Consider the following 15,292-nt stretch of genomic DNA (forward strand, 5'->3'; position numbering starts at 1 on the left):
GGAACAGTGCGAGAGCACAGATGTCTGACATCTTCCTGTCTTCTGGCTCAGAGAGAGGGAGATTAATAAAAGCTGCCAGAGAAATGCCTTGGAATAACCCTTTCTGGTAGGAGACGCAGTATCCTGGAAACACCCATCATTTGGCAGAGATACTCACTTCATTCCTTCGCTACACAAGCAAATTTCTTTAACTCTTCTCAAGATTGTTTTTGGACTGGATTGCAAGTGTTTTATGTTAAAACAAAAACGACAAACAAACAAAAACACAACAAAAAAACCCAAACCATTTTGTTTCTTTCTGTTTTACATATGTGGCATTTCCTAAAAGGAACAAAATGTTGAAACAATAAAATATTTTCCTTTTTTACAGTCCTATCTTTCATTAAGAGACAGTTTGTCTAACATCTCTTCTTCCCTGTTAAGATGATGGATGGGGCTGAACAAGACTTACAGGATCCAGTGAGGTGCCATTTGCGTCACCAGCAACAGTGGTCACCAGGGAATGATCTACCATTTCAATTGTTTCAAAGAGAGATGAAGAGGAAAACGGAGCAGGCTGAGATTTATTACAGTGGATGGAACAGACTTTGAACTTAGACAAATGGAAATTTGGATTATTTGCAGGAACAGATCCTATGTGAGGCTGTTGAGTTAGGCAGGGCCCTGATTTTGGAGGAAACATCACACGAGCATACTCAGACTTGAAACCTCCAAGAATGACAGCTGGAGGCTGCCTTAGCAATCTAGAAAGTGGTGCATCAGTGATGAACCAGAGAACGGCGTTCATCATCACTGCCCTGCTCAACAAGCTGGGCCCAGCTCTCCCCTGGATGTCATTCCTTTAGAGTTGCTGGAGGGACACTGGAAGGGACTTCAGAATATAAGGTGAAAGTCTGGTCTTCTACAAATCAGCTTCCATTTTGCTGCAAAAGGCTTTCCTTTGCACACTTGAGACCACCAGAGAGGAGGACATTAACAACTAACAAAAGGCCAGCCATCAGATTTACTGCCTAAACAGTGATCTCACCCACAGAGATTTTTACGTGGCCTCTTACACTTCCCAACTCCTAAACTGAAAGCCCTGAAGTACCTGCACTGTCACTGTCTCATCCACTCCCAGTGAAATCAACCTGGATGGAAAGTGACAAGTATGTAAAAGTTCTGTGAACGCTTGGGAAAGCTTCTGAAAGCTGAGCTAAGGAGAATGAGACAAAACGCCCATATTGCTGGAAGTGGTAAGAGCCCTAGGAAGCCTCCCTGAAATTCTCGAGACACACACCAGCAACTCTTTGTCTGCTCATCCTCACTGAAACTTCTAAATTGTCAGTGTTTTAATGTTCCCTCCATGCCGTTTTCTCACCTCCAGTCCATCAAGCTCATGGATAGTTCTGCTCATGGAGAAACCTCTAGTAATTCCATGGAAGCAAAAAGACTGAATTTGATAGGAGTGTAATCAGATCATGAGGATTTAGTAGCAAATTTTACAGGGAAAGAGAGAATTGGGGGTTGGGGGTTGTTCTAAAATAAATTGTTTGGCCAAACACTTGGTAAGTTCTTTCCTCCCCGTTCCTTTCTGAACACAGTTGTTTGTCCCAGTAGTTAGATTCACACTCTCATGTCCAAGCCAATTTCTTTCACAAGACTAATCAGCAGCTGGAGGCAGGTGATATCATGGGCCTTTACATTAGATTTTCAACAAATATTACATTTCTCTCTCTCTCTCTCTCTCTCTCTCTTTCTTTAACTTAGCAGCTGCAATGATGGCTTTGCTGGCTGGTGGCCAGCTGAGTCTCTCTTCAGAAATGTAACGCTCCATGCCTCAGTTTTCCCATATTCCCAACTTGTTTGCTTTCGGATGGAAAACTTGACTTCCATGGCAAGATATTTAGCAGCACCTACAGTTGCAATGCATCCAAGAAAAATAAACCGCAAGGACCACGGGAGTCCTTATAGCCCTTACAAAAAAGGGTTCATCCCTTTTCCTTTAGAGGGAAAGTAGTGCTGGGGCAGCTTCTGTATCCTAAGGTAATTGAACAAATAGATTTTCATTTCAAATGGAAGATGGATGGAAGGAGGTTGGAGTCCCTCAGATGCAAGCTGTCAATATGAACACATATTTCAATTGCATTTACAAGGAAATAAAAGGTGTCTCAGCTTTTGGACATCCAGAAAAAGGATGATGATCCTTGCAGGAAGAGTGCAGGACAATTTTCTGTTGATGAAATTTGCCTGGCAGTTGTTGAGAGATGTCATCTACCAGGTTTATCTGAGATACATAATGCCTGAAGTCAGTACTGGACTTCATTCTCTGTTAAAAATCTGATTAATGACACTCATCTTTTTCTCCCTCAAAACTATACTCTCCTACTCTTAATGCTTAAATGATTTTCAGAGGGGTCTTTTGTTTTCCTCAACCTTGGGGTGAATGGTACCGTTTGCCTGGTACAATAAGTTGTAAAAAGGGAAGGTTGAGCCTTGAATTATCTAAAAACATCAAGGGGTTTGTCAAGTTCTCTCTCAAACAAGGTACTGGTTTAAGAAGCCCACACCTGGCCTAACCCGCTCTCAGTGATAAATTCTGTCTTTGGGAAGGTAGTCTTGATGGGTCAGTTTTGCAGTCATTTTCATTTTCAAAGTGTGCATAACACACTTGTGAACATAAATGTTGATGAGTTTTGGTTGATTTAGTTTAATTGAGACATTAGCTGTATTGCAAGCAAATGGATCTGGAATAGCTGCTAGAGCACTCAGTTTTCCAAATCATTACAGAAGGATGAGATTACAGTCAAATATTTTATGTTAATATGACTAAGCACTTAAAATTATGGAAGCTTTTTCATCAGTAAGTACAAAATTATTGCAGCAGTTCTGAGTATCAGCAGGGTTGGAAAACCTTTAATTAATTTTGCTTACATTTGAAATAATCAGAACGATTTCAGAATAAGAAATCATATCAATCCCTGGGAAGACTCACTTAAAGTGTATTACATCTCATCTGAAATAAGTTTGGGCTCTTTCTCTGTCACTTAGGTAATCCACTAAAAATCCACAAAAGGCTAACAATTGTAGCTGGAAACACAAATTATAGTCTGCATATGTTACCCTGTTATGTCCAAAGAAAAATACCTATTGATTTGAATAGGCTACAGATCAGGTGTTACACTGTACACCAAAATTAAGAATTCATCTATCTCTGGGAAAGACACTTAACAAGTTCTCTCTTCCAGAATTCAGTTCAAAATCCCTTCTGTTTCTGAGGAAGTATTTTTTCCACATTTCCTATTTTCACTTGTACTATTCAAAGATCGAAAGCAAGGATTTACATACAAGATGCTAAATAATCTGCAGAATTCAAATCAGTTTCCACTGGGTAGATATAATATTTTCCATCCACTTTTAAGGTAAGCACACTGGACCAGCCTTTCTCTTACCCAGCTGATGTGATGTAAACAGGATGAATGAATAGGTAACACTCTGCAGATGGAAGAGCTCTGGGCATTTGGCAGTGAGGAGGCCAGTCCTGCCCATGGCACAAGTCAGAAAATGGAGGCAGTGACATGTGATGTCCAACACAGTGCAGGGAAGCAGCAGCAGAGAAAGCAATAAAGGCAGGATCAAGGCAGGACCACCCTGGGGTCTTTGGACTGCATTGATGGCCTTGGCTCTTGTATTTAGAGAGGACAGAGGTAAAAACCAAACATAGCTAAAGCCTTTTTCCTCATTCCTGTTGTCTCACGTTTGCACGATGAACTTGAGTGAAGCCAACACACTGGGTAGGTTCCCTGTACGAGTCCAGTGAGTGGCTGTTCTTTGACACAGTTACTGTCTGAGCTCTTGTTGTAGCAATTTATCTGCAGCTGTCTTGGCTCAGCTTGGCTCTGCTACAGTTTCTCAGCCTGCATGGCCTTTGTTTTCCACCATATCCTCTCCCTGCAGGTGAACAGAAAAGTCCAGACAATTTGCTCTGTGTGTCTATCTGGGCCAGGCCTTCCATGATGCTCAGGCAGCTTAAGGAGACCCTTCTTGCTCTGCCCAAACTACCAGCTTCTATTAGCTCTGCCCATAATATTCCAGTACTTCTTGGACTCACATTCAGTGTCCTCACACTGCTGTTAGTGTTTCATAAAACTCATAGAGTTGGACCCAAATGCTGAAGGGAAGAGAATCACTGACTCCTACAGGCATTGAATCAAATTTTCCCTTTACTGAAAGACAAGCAGTTTTGCAGAGAGAGTTGGATCTGAAAGCTCGGTGGAGGATAATTAGTTTTGCTGTTTGGATTCCTGAAGGGTAAATATCATATAAAAGCACATGAAACCAACCCAAGAAAGGGCTGGAATGAGTATCTCCTGTCTATTTAATTTTGAAAATGTACTTAGGCAATCTTTTATTTACAGTTAATCCTGTGAGGCAGCCACTGAGACACTGCTGAAAATTAGAACATCACCTCAGTACCTGAAGCAGTGCTAATGAAACCACAGAGCTGGGTTATAGCACAGAAGAAATGGAGAGACATAGACACCAGATTTCTGTTTTCTTTTAGCATCTTATCTTTTAGCTGGAGAACCCACTATAGTAAATAGAGGAGGGTAAATAGAGGAGGGTAAATAGAGGAGGGTAAATAGAGGAGGTCAGGAGGTGCCAGTCATGGAGAAGGGGAAGCCATGCCTAGAGGAGAAGCAGCCCCACAAGTGCAGCAGTGAGGCAGTGGCTTGCAGCCCCAGCCCTACTGCTCAAAGCACTATGCCCAGGCAGTGGAGCAGCAGCTTCACCTCAAGAACAACAAGTGTACAAACATTTCTGCATGGGTGAAAGGTGCCCAGCTGAAAAGGTTCAAGTTTGGGGCACTGCTGCTCCTAATATTTTCCCTCTTCCCCCTCAGGGACCAGCTCCCAGAGGCAATTGGATGCAGCACTGACCTTTCAGGACTTATGAAATGCAAACACAGCTTTATTTACTTCCTGACCCTTGGCTCAAAACATCTGCAGCTTTATAAATGAAAAGCAACCACTGTGATTTAGCAACTTCTTCTGCCTCTGCTTCATTTTGCCAAAAGGCAGAGCCCACGCTGTGATATGACCACGGGTGTGCGGTGACATTTGAGAGCTACTAGTTGGGCTCCCCAGGCAGCTGGCACCACTGCTTTTCATCTTGCACCTTGTCTAGCAGGACAAAGCCTGGCTGGGCAGTTAAAGGGCCACAGCTGGAGACTTTAGTCAAACCAAGAAAATAGATTGAAAATGGAGCCTTCTTCCTCAGAAACATCTTGAGTTTCTGTTCCAGACAAGTTGGCCGTCTCAGCTTCTCTTGTCCCTCCAGTATGTGATAGAAAAGCTGCTGCTGCTGCTTCTTTTGCACTTCTATTAGAAGAAAAAGCTGATCAAGTTTTGGCCTGGGCAATGAGCATAGGTGCTACTTTTTGAGGAGAGCTCTTAGCAAAGCATTTCATCCCTCTTCTTCCCAAAGAATCTCTGGGAATTTGTTGGAAGCAATAGGTTCCAGTCAATTTGGTGGGGTGATGCTGGAAACTGCATAGTGGTTGCTGAAGCATTCTTCAAAAATAAAAGACTTCTGCAAATATTTGAAACGGAGTCCATGCAAATCTTCATGAATTCAGCAAAATGGAAAGGGATTCTCTAGTATCTGCCTCATCTGACAAACTTCAAGCACTAGCAGCAGCAGTCTGTGGTTTTGGCAAGGTAAATCTGTTCCTTTGCATATGAAAGCACTCTCAGGATGTCTGGTGGGACAGATGTAGGTACATATACAGTAAGCCTTTATAAGGTGGGAGATGAGGACCATAGGGAATGTCCTGATCTTGTTTCTCAGGTTATTCTCAGCAAGTCTTGACACAGTATTTTTTAGCAGCAGAAATACTGAAAAAATAGGTTTTGGTTATTTCTGATTACTTTAAGCCCAGGAAGTGGAAAGATAGTGTCATCATACTGTGCTTTTTTTGTACTTGATCCATATCTTGCTGTACCAAAAATTTATATTTTCTTGTGGCATCTGCTGAATGCTGACAAGATAGATGTTAGCATCATGTTAATACCTACAAATTAATTTCACATTGAAGTGGCTGAAAACAACTAACATTTGCGTTTCTACATTAATTTTGATGTTTTGGAGAATTTTACACTTCTCTGCTCCCAAATGACAAAAGCATAAGGAGGGTTATGATTTAACAGAACTGTATTGTAACATTTTATTCAGCCTCAACTTTAGATGTAAAATGCCTCTATGAAGCCTTTTTAATCTCCACCTTTGTCTTTTTTAGAATCAAATTGTTAGTTATCATAGCTTTGTCTTTCCTAGTTTGGAAATGATGATGACTAACTTTTCTCCTCTGCATTTTTTGGTACTCTTCTATTATGACCCCTATTTCAAGAGAGATGACACCACCTGCCATGAACCTGTAAGTGGTGTGAAAACCAGCACCTGACGCACTCTCACCAGACCCAGGTTTGAAGGAAGGCTGCCTGAGGAGAAGTCCATACATACAGTCTGTGGTAGGAGCAGCTTCTGTGGAGGAGAATGATCCCTTATCACCATGACTCTGCAGACAGACTCTGGTTGGTGTCCAACTCCGTCTGATACTTCACCACACAACAATAACCTTTTTCTAGTTGGCTTGTCCTGTCTCTCCAGTCTCCACACCCCGAGGGGTTGCTTTCACAGAGATGAACTGGTTTGTCCCAGCCCTGGGAAGCCAAAAGCCCCAGGCACTAGTGGAGTGCTCAGCAAAACCCAGAAAAAGGGCAGCGAGTGGATAATCCAGGAGCTGCACCAGCAGCAAAGGCCATTCCCATAAAAGACATCACTTGTATTTCCTGGTGAGTCAACCCTCCTTCCTCCCATCAGGTCAGACTAAGGGAGAGTGCAAGGAACAGGTTTGGGGTTTTCCTGTCCATCCTACATTACATGGGGGATGTAATGACAGCATTGCAGCTGGCAAAGCTGCACAGCTGTCCTACAGGAGTCACACACTGTCCTTCCTGTCTCCGTGGTGAGTGGATGTGCTTTTATGGCACACTGGAAATGACACAGTCCAGTGCTCAGTGACTGCTGAATGCTCAACAATGGCATCACTCAGGGACTCTGGGATTTGCCAGAACAAGTGCTGTTCAGGAAGCAATTCTCTTTCCACTCCTTCCCTCCCTTTGTTCCCCTTCACCCTTCTTCTTGCTTTTCTCCCCACCTTTCCTTTCCTTTCTTCTTTCCTTCTCTCCCTCCTCCTTCTCTCCCTCCTTCTGGAGAACAGTTCATACTATTGTTTATCACCATATAATATTGCTGGCCATCAGGAAACTTTGGAAACCAAGGAAAACAGAGACCTTGTGACTAAACTCAAGTGAACAATGCCTTCAAGGGCACTCAGCTCTTGGCAGCACAAGCACCATGGTGAGCTCAGCATCTGGCAGGATGGACCCTGAATTAGGATGACAAGAGGATAAGGAAGCACAGAAGAACGTTAGGAAAAGATGAAGAAAGATGCATTGCTTTCTGGAATGAGATGGGCAATGCAACCCTGCAGGTATTTGTTTAGAATTCTGTGTTGCACCATGATCCATATTCAAAAGTTTGATGTGTTTTCTCAGAACACCTGACATAAATTGGACTGCAGACTTCCAAAATAGTCTTAGTTTTGAAGGCAGCAGAGTTAAAAGTTTCTGTATTATCAATTCTTTGTCTCATCTGTCATTCTTGCTTTCTCTTTTTAGCTCTTCTTTCTCCAGCGGTGAGGATTGGTCAGCTCATATTGTGGTTAGAGTCAATTTGACAATTTGCAGACACTAATGAAGGTGTTTGGGTTCATTGCTGTGTATGTTTGAGTAGCTATTCTTTATGATTCAATTTTTCTTCCATGAGTCAACCTATGCTTGTTTCAGACTTCACAAGAACCATTTTACAGCAAAAAGCCTCCCATCACTGTAAGTCCTTCTATAAAGGTACACAGGAGGCTGGTATCATTTGTGTGCTGTTTCCACTCTTTATAGATTTCATTGGGAGATTATATCCTATTTATAGAAATCAATTGAATAGTTCAAATAAACCACAAACAGTAATAAGGGATGTTGACAACTGACCTCTTTCAGCACATGATTAGAGTGATTAGCTGTTCATCAACTTTGCAGTATAGCTTGGCTGAACCAAAAATTATGTTGTTAACATAGAAAGGAACTATTTCAACAAAGTTCCTTCAGAAAGGAATTATGTCAGAAATGTATTGACTTTACAACAAGACCAAAATAGACAGAACATTAGACAGAGTTCCTCCCTTTGACTAAATCTGGTGGATGTAAAACAGCTTTGAGATGCTTCTGTGAGAAATGAGAGATGTGGGTCACATCCTTTCAGATGTGGGTTTTACACTGCCTACATGACTGCTTGTGTTTGCAGAAGAGGTGGCCACTACCATCAGCTATTTTATAATGTTAATCTACTATTTAACTCTTTTTTTCCACTATAAGAAGGAAGGATTTCATTTTGGGTTGAGTAAAGTATGTTCCACAAACCAGAGCAACATTTTACAGTTTTTCTTGTGAATGCAAATACAACCCATATATCTCTACTATGGATCAGTTCAAAACAATTTCAGTCCAACTCTGATTCATTTGGCTCAGCTACCCAACTCAAAATTTATTCAAATTAGCTTATGAGTCAGAACCTCATAAACATAAATGAAAAGCATGTGTATATAACATGCAGGAGTCTCTTTGCCCAAGAGTTTACTCTCCAAGTCAGGTGTCAGAAAGGTTCTTATCGCTATGAATATTTAGTACTTCTGTGCAGGAATTGGGAAGCCAGCCTGGACTAAAAGCATTCTAAATTCAGTGCCCAAGCCAGAAGCTCTTCTTTCCTCGCTGCTCAAATTTCCAACTTCCTTTCTGCAGCAAAGCTACTCTGGTTCTGGTGGTTCAAGGCTCCCAGAAGTGCTGTTTTACTCAGTGTGCACAAGGTAGCTCTTCAGAAGCCATTAGACATATTAGCTCAGCACTGGGATTAGAGTCAGAAAGAGGTTCTGTGTTCAGACAGAAGCTCTACAGCAGGAACAACTTCATCTTTTCAAGGTCTAGGAGCACTCCTCTGCCATCACCTACTGAGTGCATCTGCTGTGGCACTGGCTGTTTTAACTGCAGCTTGGGATCTGAGGGCTAGACTTGATTCAGCACTCACAGGGAATCTTCCCTGAATAAGCAGAGTAGGCGTTGAGTTTATAAGAAGTGTCACAGTGGCTGTCTGAGACAAGAAATTAAGAGGTGAAATGTTTTAACGGGTTTCTGATATAGCTGCGTTGGGTGGAAAAAGTAAATGAATCTCAAGTTGTTATGGAACCTCCTGTATACATGTTGCAATAAACAGGGGTGTGAAAAGCTCTGAGAAAGACACAGGATACAGAAATGCAGATCAGGGAGGAAAGCAGAGGTAGATGAGAAATTATCTAAGTGTTGGCATTGTGTGCAGTACAGTGGGCACTGCTCATCTCCATGAACAGCATAGCACTTTGCTGCCCTCCCCCTCCCTGGAGGGGCTGCCTCGAGGCACTTCTCACTCGGGGGATTATCATCTTCCCCACGCAGATGGGAAAACCAAGGCAGGGAAAGGTGAAGACAATATTTTAAAAACTGATTTGCAGTGGCTGGATTTCTGCATGTCTAAAAGGAAACCAGTCTTGTTTCCTTAATGAAAGCCATGACTTTCATGAACCTCATGACCTTCACGAACCTCGTGACTTGCACAAGTGTGGGCTATTGTCTGCTCAGCACACATGAAAACAAGGTCCAAGGTGTCTCAGATTCAGCATTTGAGATGAGTACATGGGACATGTTGGTCTCAAATGCTACTGTAGCTCACACAGAAAGTTACCACAATTAATGTTTCCTTTTCCAATATAGTGAAGTAATCTTCTTTTTAAATAATACATCTGATTTGGGTGTTAGCTTTTGTATTCACATTGGAATACAAGCTGTCCACAAATAACCTGGAGGTATCTATGGAGTTGTATTTGCTTTATCCTGACATTTGTATGAGTAAACTCATCTGACTTCATAGGGTAGATGAGGAAACTGCATCTTCCCTACATGCCACGAAGAACTGTAATTTTTTTCTTTTGGATAGGGGTATTGCAGCTCCCCTGACAGCACTACACCCACCCTCTGTCTTGCTGAGTTTTACACTGCCTTCAGTGACAGCACAGATGCTGGAGTTGAGCTGCTTGGTGACTGCCAGGCAATGTGTCCACAGAGTGGTGGTGGCATTCTCTTAGCAGGGATTTCAAGCACGGAAAAACTCCTGACTGAACCAAGAGGAAGCCAAGCTGACTGCCTGACACAGGTCTAGATTTTCTCAAGGCCACTCTGCAGTTGGAAACGTCAGGGAATTCAGACCGCATCAGTGAGCACCAACCCAGACTGTGGTGCCACACCTCCCTTTGCTCAGGTGCTCACTTTGGCTCTACTGCAGTGCATTCTCTTTTCTGCTATTTTCCCAGTGCATTCTCTTTTCTGCTATTTTCCCAGCTTCCATATATTAGGCCCACACTGTTTCTATTTGTGCAAATATCCAGTTCCTCATATGGCTTTAGGAAAAAAACAATACGCCTCCACAGATACCACAGACATTTTGGAAAACCTGTAGCTTGCATTCAGTTTAATCTTTGTTATTTTCATTTAGTTGCAATATCCTCTCCTCTGTAACAATCTATTGAATAATGACTTTTGGACAGGCTAACTTCACCTTGACAATGTCAGATCTCTGTGATGTTCTTTCATTTCTCTCTCCTTGACTGTTCTGTGTCATTTTGTGAGCTGTTAAATATCCGCCATACATATATATACATATAATGATCTCCAGACTCTACACAGGCTTTAGGAGACAAACAGGAACAGAAAATAGAGTTTATCCCATGCCAACAATCAACTCTGGCTGTTTGTGGCAGCTGCAGCATGGCTGTTTCATGAAGACACTTTTTGACCAAGGATGAGTGTCTCCCGTACTGCCTGCAAAGTTTTGTTGCCCTGGAAACCTGTATTATTGTTATGTGGAAACATCTGGGAATGTATGGGAACACCAAGGTGATTTGGATGAAATATGGCAATGGAATGACAATAAAGGTGTGCTTACAAAAAGTTACAGATGAGAAGTACTATTCATCAGCAATGTACAATACTGTGCAGAATTTTAAAATAATTCACTTCTGAAGTTTTTCTTTAAGCAATTGATGCTTGTCAGATGTGGAAAAAAGGAGGGAAGTTATAAAGAAGAAGATGAGGAGGTACTAGTTACTGTTATTTCCTTAATTTGAGATCTATGCTTGAATGCCTTTGATATATAAAATACTTTGTTTTTCCCTTCAACTTACAGTTTCACTGTACAAGAGGGAAAAGAAAGCCTCAGGGTTTTGAAAAGCCATAGTTTAACTGTGGTTTAACTGCAGATGTGCCTTTAACCTGCTTTGATCAGTAGAAAATCCCTCTAAAAAATCTCTTATTTAATTTATTTTAATATGTAATAAAATCTTCAGTTACTGAATAATTGAGAATCAAACTAGCTTGATCCAGTTTAACTAGGTCCATTCAAAACCTAATTTAGGGCTTGATTAAATGTTGCTAATGTAAAGTTAAATAAACTAAATGCCAGTAAAAGCTATTTTAGGAGTTGCCACTCCTGCTGAAGGGTAAGGAGTTTAAAACAAACTCATTGAATTTACTTTAGAAGTTACTAAGATAAACTATTTTAAGTGCTTCTGTGCAGAAAAACTTGCAGAGCTGTAACAACTGACTGGAAAACTGCTGCTTAACATAAGTGAAGCACAGAAACAGAAAGCAACTAAACCTTGCACCTTTTATAAACAAAAATCAAAATACAACATTTTCCTCCTTGTCCCTTAGGGGTGTGAAAAATACAGTTTTGCCTACATTTTCTCAGTGTTCTTGCCATTGCTGCTACAGTTGCAGCTCTAGCAGTGGGAACACTGGTCACGATACGACTGTGCCAGCAGAAACAAGCTGAGCTCGATCTGAGCGAGGTGGAATCCAGCAAATAACACGGCTTCAAATCCATCGTTCTTGTAGCGTCAGGAGTGTCGTAGCACGAGTCATTTCACAGATACATTCTCCATGGAGGGCAATACGAACAGAGAATGTGTTTTGCAGGGACCTGATGGCACTGAAAATTCCCTGAAAGGCTTATCCCAGAGAGTCCCGGGGCGGAGCTGTAGATGTCGGAGCTCATGGCACTCCCGAGGAGAGGGATGTACGCGGCAGAGCTCTGTCCCCTAGCGGGCACAGCGAGACGCTCCTTCACAGCGTGTGCATGGGGAATCTCCTTCCAGCGAAACCGGGAAGGATTTATTTGAATATGAATGTATAATTCACATTCCTTACTCATGTCCCTCTCATCATGGCCACCAACAGGCCCAAATCAATGATATAGTTCATCTGAGCAGTTATGGGGAACTTAACGAGGAACTGTTATTATCTTTTTAGGGGTTTTTTTTTTTTTCTTTCCATGTGCATTTTTAAAAGATGTTAGACATTTGCTTTTCTTTTTCCCAGGACAGGCGTCGTTTCAGCTAAAACCATTGCCTTCAAAAAGAACAGAGCAGTGTGAACTCACAGTTTTCCAAGTCACATGAAGAGGTCTGATGATTGCTTGGAGCCTGGGATTGCCCTGAAGGATTTGTCCCAAGATCTGAAAAGCCAAAGAGACAGTAACAACCTTAAAGGCATAATGCTGCTTGTCAGACTGGTGCATTTGTCTCCGAAAGGGAAATTTCATCCTTTAGCAAAACCGTACAAAACTTGTACATAAGGAGGCAGGAGAAGCTGTCTGAGAAAGGCTGTGGCCCAGAGGACACGGTGGCAGCAGGAGCTCTGCTCCCAGGCAGGCACTGGGCACTCCCACTGTAGCTCCTGCTTGGTGGGCCTGACAAGGATCTGTGCCTGAAAGCAAGAGTTTGGTGGCATTCCATTGACTTGTATGCATCACTGACTGCTTTGTGACTGCACACGTTACCAGATTCAATTCCTATTCTCCTCCCACCCCTTTGGCCTTGTCTGTTTTGAGACAATCTCATATTGAGCTTAATTCTATATCCTTTAGAAAGAAGGCATCCACACAGCTCCTGTGATGCTGCAGACCTGGAAGGAATGGACCATGAGGTGCTCTCAGGTCTGTGCAGCACCGTGGGGGATTTGTATTGAGTGAACACTCACAACACATCTTGCGAGTATCCCCTCAGCACAAAGGTGAGCTTCCAAGCTTCAGACCTGTGGCCTACAGGGGATCTGCAGTGCCCCATCTAGGGGACTTTGAATGTGCACTCAGCTCTGTTTCAGACAGAAGGATATTCCACACTCTTCAGTACCGGGGCTTCAGCCTGAACTGTCTGGTTACACTGGAGGCATCAGGGATACACCAGTGAGGGAACACTCTATAAAATCCTCACAGGAGTGTGATGCCAATACAGGATTCCTGCCCACAGGTGGCACTCCGTCATGAGCCTGGCTGCTTGCTAAGCCCTCTCATGAATGAGATCTCCTTCAGTTATGAGAAAAATGTTCGCTTTGGTATTCAGTAATGACCTTTCCTTGAGGGACTGCAAATCTATGGAGTGGAATAAACTGAGCAAGACTCCTGGAAAATACTGTCCATTCCAGAACAAAACTCCAGTGTGCTGGGCCTGGCCCTATTCATATCTTCTGTGCAAGCACAAGAGGTTTTAATGTTATTTTGACAGATGGTATCATGTCTGTTTCCATTCAAAAGCCAAGGGAGCATCTCTGTTTGGATTTGTGTCAGTAGTCCCATTTCCGGGTATTATTTACATCTCCTGAAATAAAACAGTCACAATTCCTTGGATATATTTGGAGGACTGCAACACTTTATGACCAGAACCTCCCTGAGATTTCCTGCCATGAACATCTCAGTACCACAATGGGACACATTAGGGCAATCCCAGAGGATGTTCCTGTGTACTTCAGAACAACCACCAGCCTGGCAAGAGACACTGACCTCCAAGGCAGGGAGCTGGGATGCAGCTGGGCATGTGATTTCCCTGGCAATGAGCACACTCTGCATTATCTGTGAGAGATCCTGTACGGAAATTACTGCACAGATCTGTAAAAAAAAAAAAAAAAAAAAAAAAAAAAAAAAAAAAAAAAAGCAGAAATATTTTTGATGTCCATATGATAGAGCAAGGCTTTGCTCAAAAAGCCTCTTAACTTGCTCTCAGGTCAGATGCTTCTCATGTGATACAGCTAGGAAAAAACATGTGAAAAGTCATTCTGACTGAAAGCTGCATGGAAGTAACACTCATGGATGGAAAGACCAAAACAACTATTTGTCTTCCCATTACTCATTTTAGGCTACAGAAGAGGAACACTGAGCTAAGACAGATTTTTTGCCTCATGCTACAAAGGAGGCAGGTAAGATATGCACTCTAAGAAAGACAGCTGGGTTTCACATACCCATGTTCTTCTGCTTCCATGAAGGTTGAAGTACATGAGGTTTTTTCCTAAAACCCTTTGCTAGGTTGCACAAGACCTATACCTCTTTGCATTTGTCCATCAGGGTGAGAGCAAAAAGGGAGTATCTAGAGAGAATGTGGAAAGAAGAAAGGAATGTGTTTGTCAATAAATTTTAGTCCAGAGTAGGTACCTGTGAGCCCTTCATGCAGCAGAGCAGCACTTTTGAGAGATACAAAAAGCTGCCAGTTTAGCTTCTAAAGCTGCTGATAAAGGGCAACTGGGCTTGTAAAACCAATTCCCATCCCTTCACCCCACAGAAGAAAGACTGTTCTCCTGCACAGATCTATGGCAAGCTCAGCTGGACTGACAGATGCCAGTGAGCTGAAGAGCAGCACAGTTCAGACCGTCAATACTTTAGCTTTGAAGTTGTAAAATTTTTTAAAACAGATAAATATTTTTACTATTATCTCAAATTTGTGTCAGACACTTATGCTTCCTGTAAAAGTAAAGGGCAATAAAATTATTCTCAGTTGTGGAAAACCTGACTGCAGTCAAAATTATTCCTTTCCCTAATGTTAAACTTAACAAAGCAGCAGAGCATAAAATGTGTGAAGGATTCAATTCATCAGAAAAATTCCTATTAAAAAAATCTCCAGCTGGATAAAGTGTCCAGTGAAAAGGAACTCAAGAGCTCACTTCAAAGACCAAAGGTAGACAGAGCCTTTGAAGGAAATCTGTTAGAAAGAGCTAACGTGTTAGAAAGAGCTGCTGATAGTGAAGAGCTCTTGGCTAGTGAAGAACACAGCCAAGCACAGAGTTTC

At 42.2% G+C, this 15,292-nt stretch overlaps 1 long non-coding RNA gene across 1 annotated transcript in view; it reads right to left on the reverse strand.

Annotated features, from left to right (window-relative positions):
• The window catches only part of LOC134547345 (uncharacterized), a 54,490-nt gene that overhangs the window by 6,731 nt on the left and 32,467 nt on the right, over positions 1-15,292 (reverse strand). Inside the window, exons 7-8 of the long non-coding RNA XR_010079449.1 lie at positions 14,017-14,121; positions 12,619-12,693 (exon numbers count right to left, since the gene is read on the reverse strand). This is a non-coding gene — a long non-coding RNA (uncharacterized LOC134547345). The remainder of the gene's footprint in view (positions 1-12,618; positions 12,694-14,016; positions 14,122-15,292) is intronic.

The sequence above is a fragment of the Prinia subflava genome, chromosome 2 (genome assembly GCF_021018805.1).
Source record: "Prinia subflava isolate CZ2003 ecotype Zambia chromosome 2, Cam_Psub_1.2, whole genome shotgun sequence".
In the NCBI taxonomy this organism is placed as follows: Eukaryota; Metazoa; Chordata; class Aves; order Passeriformes; family Cisticolidae; genus Prinia; species Prinia subflava.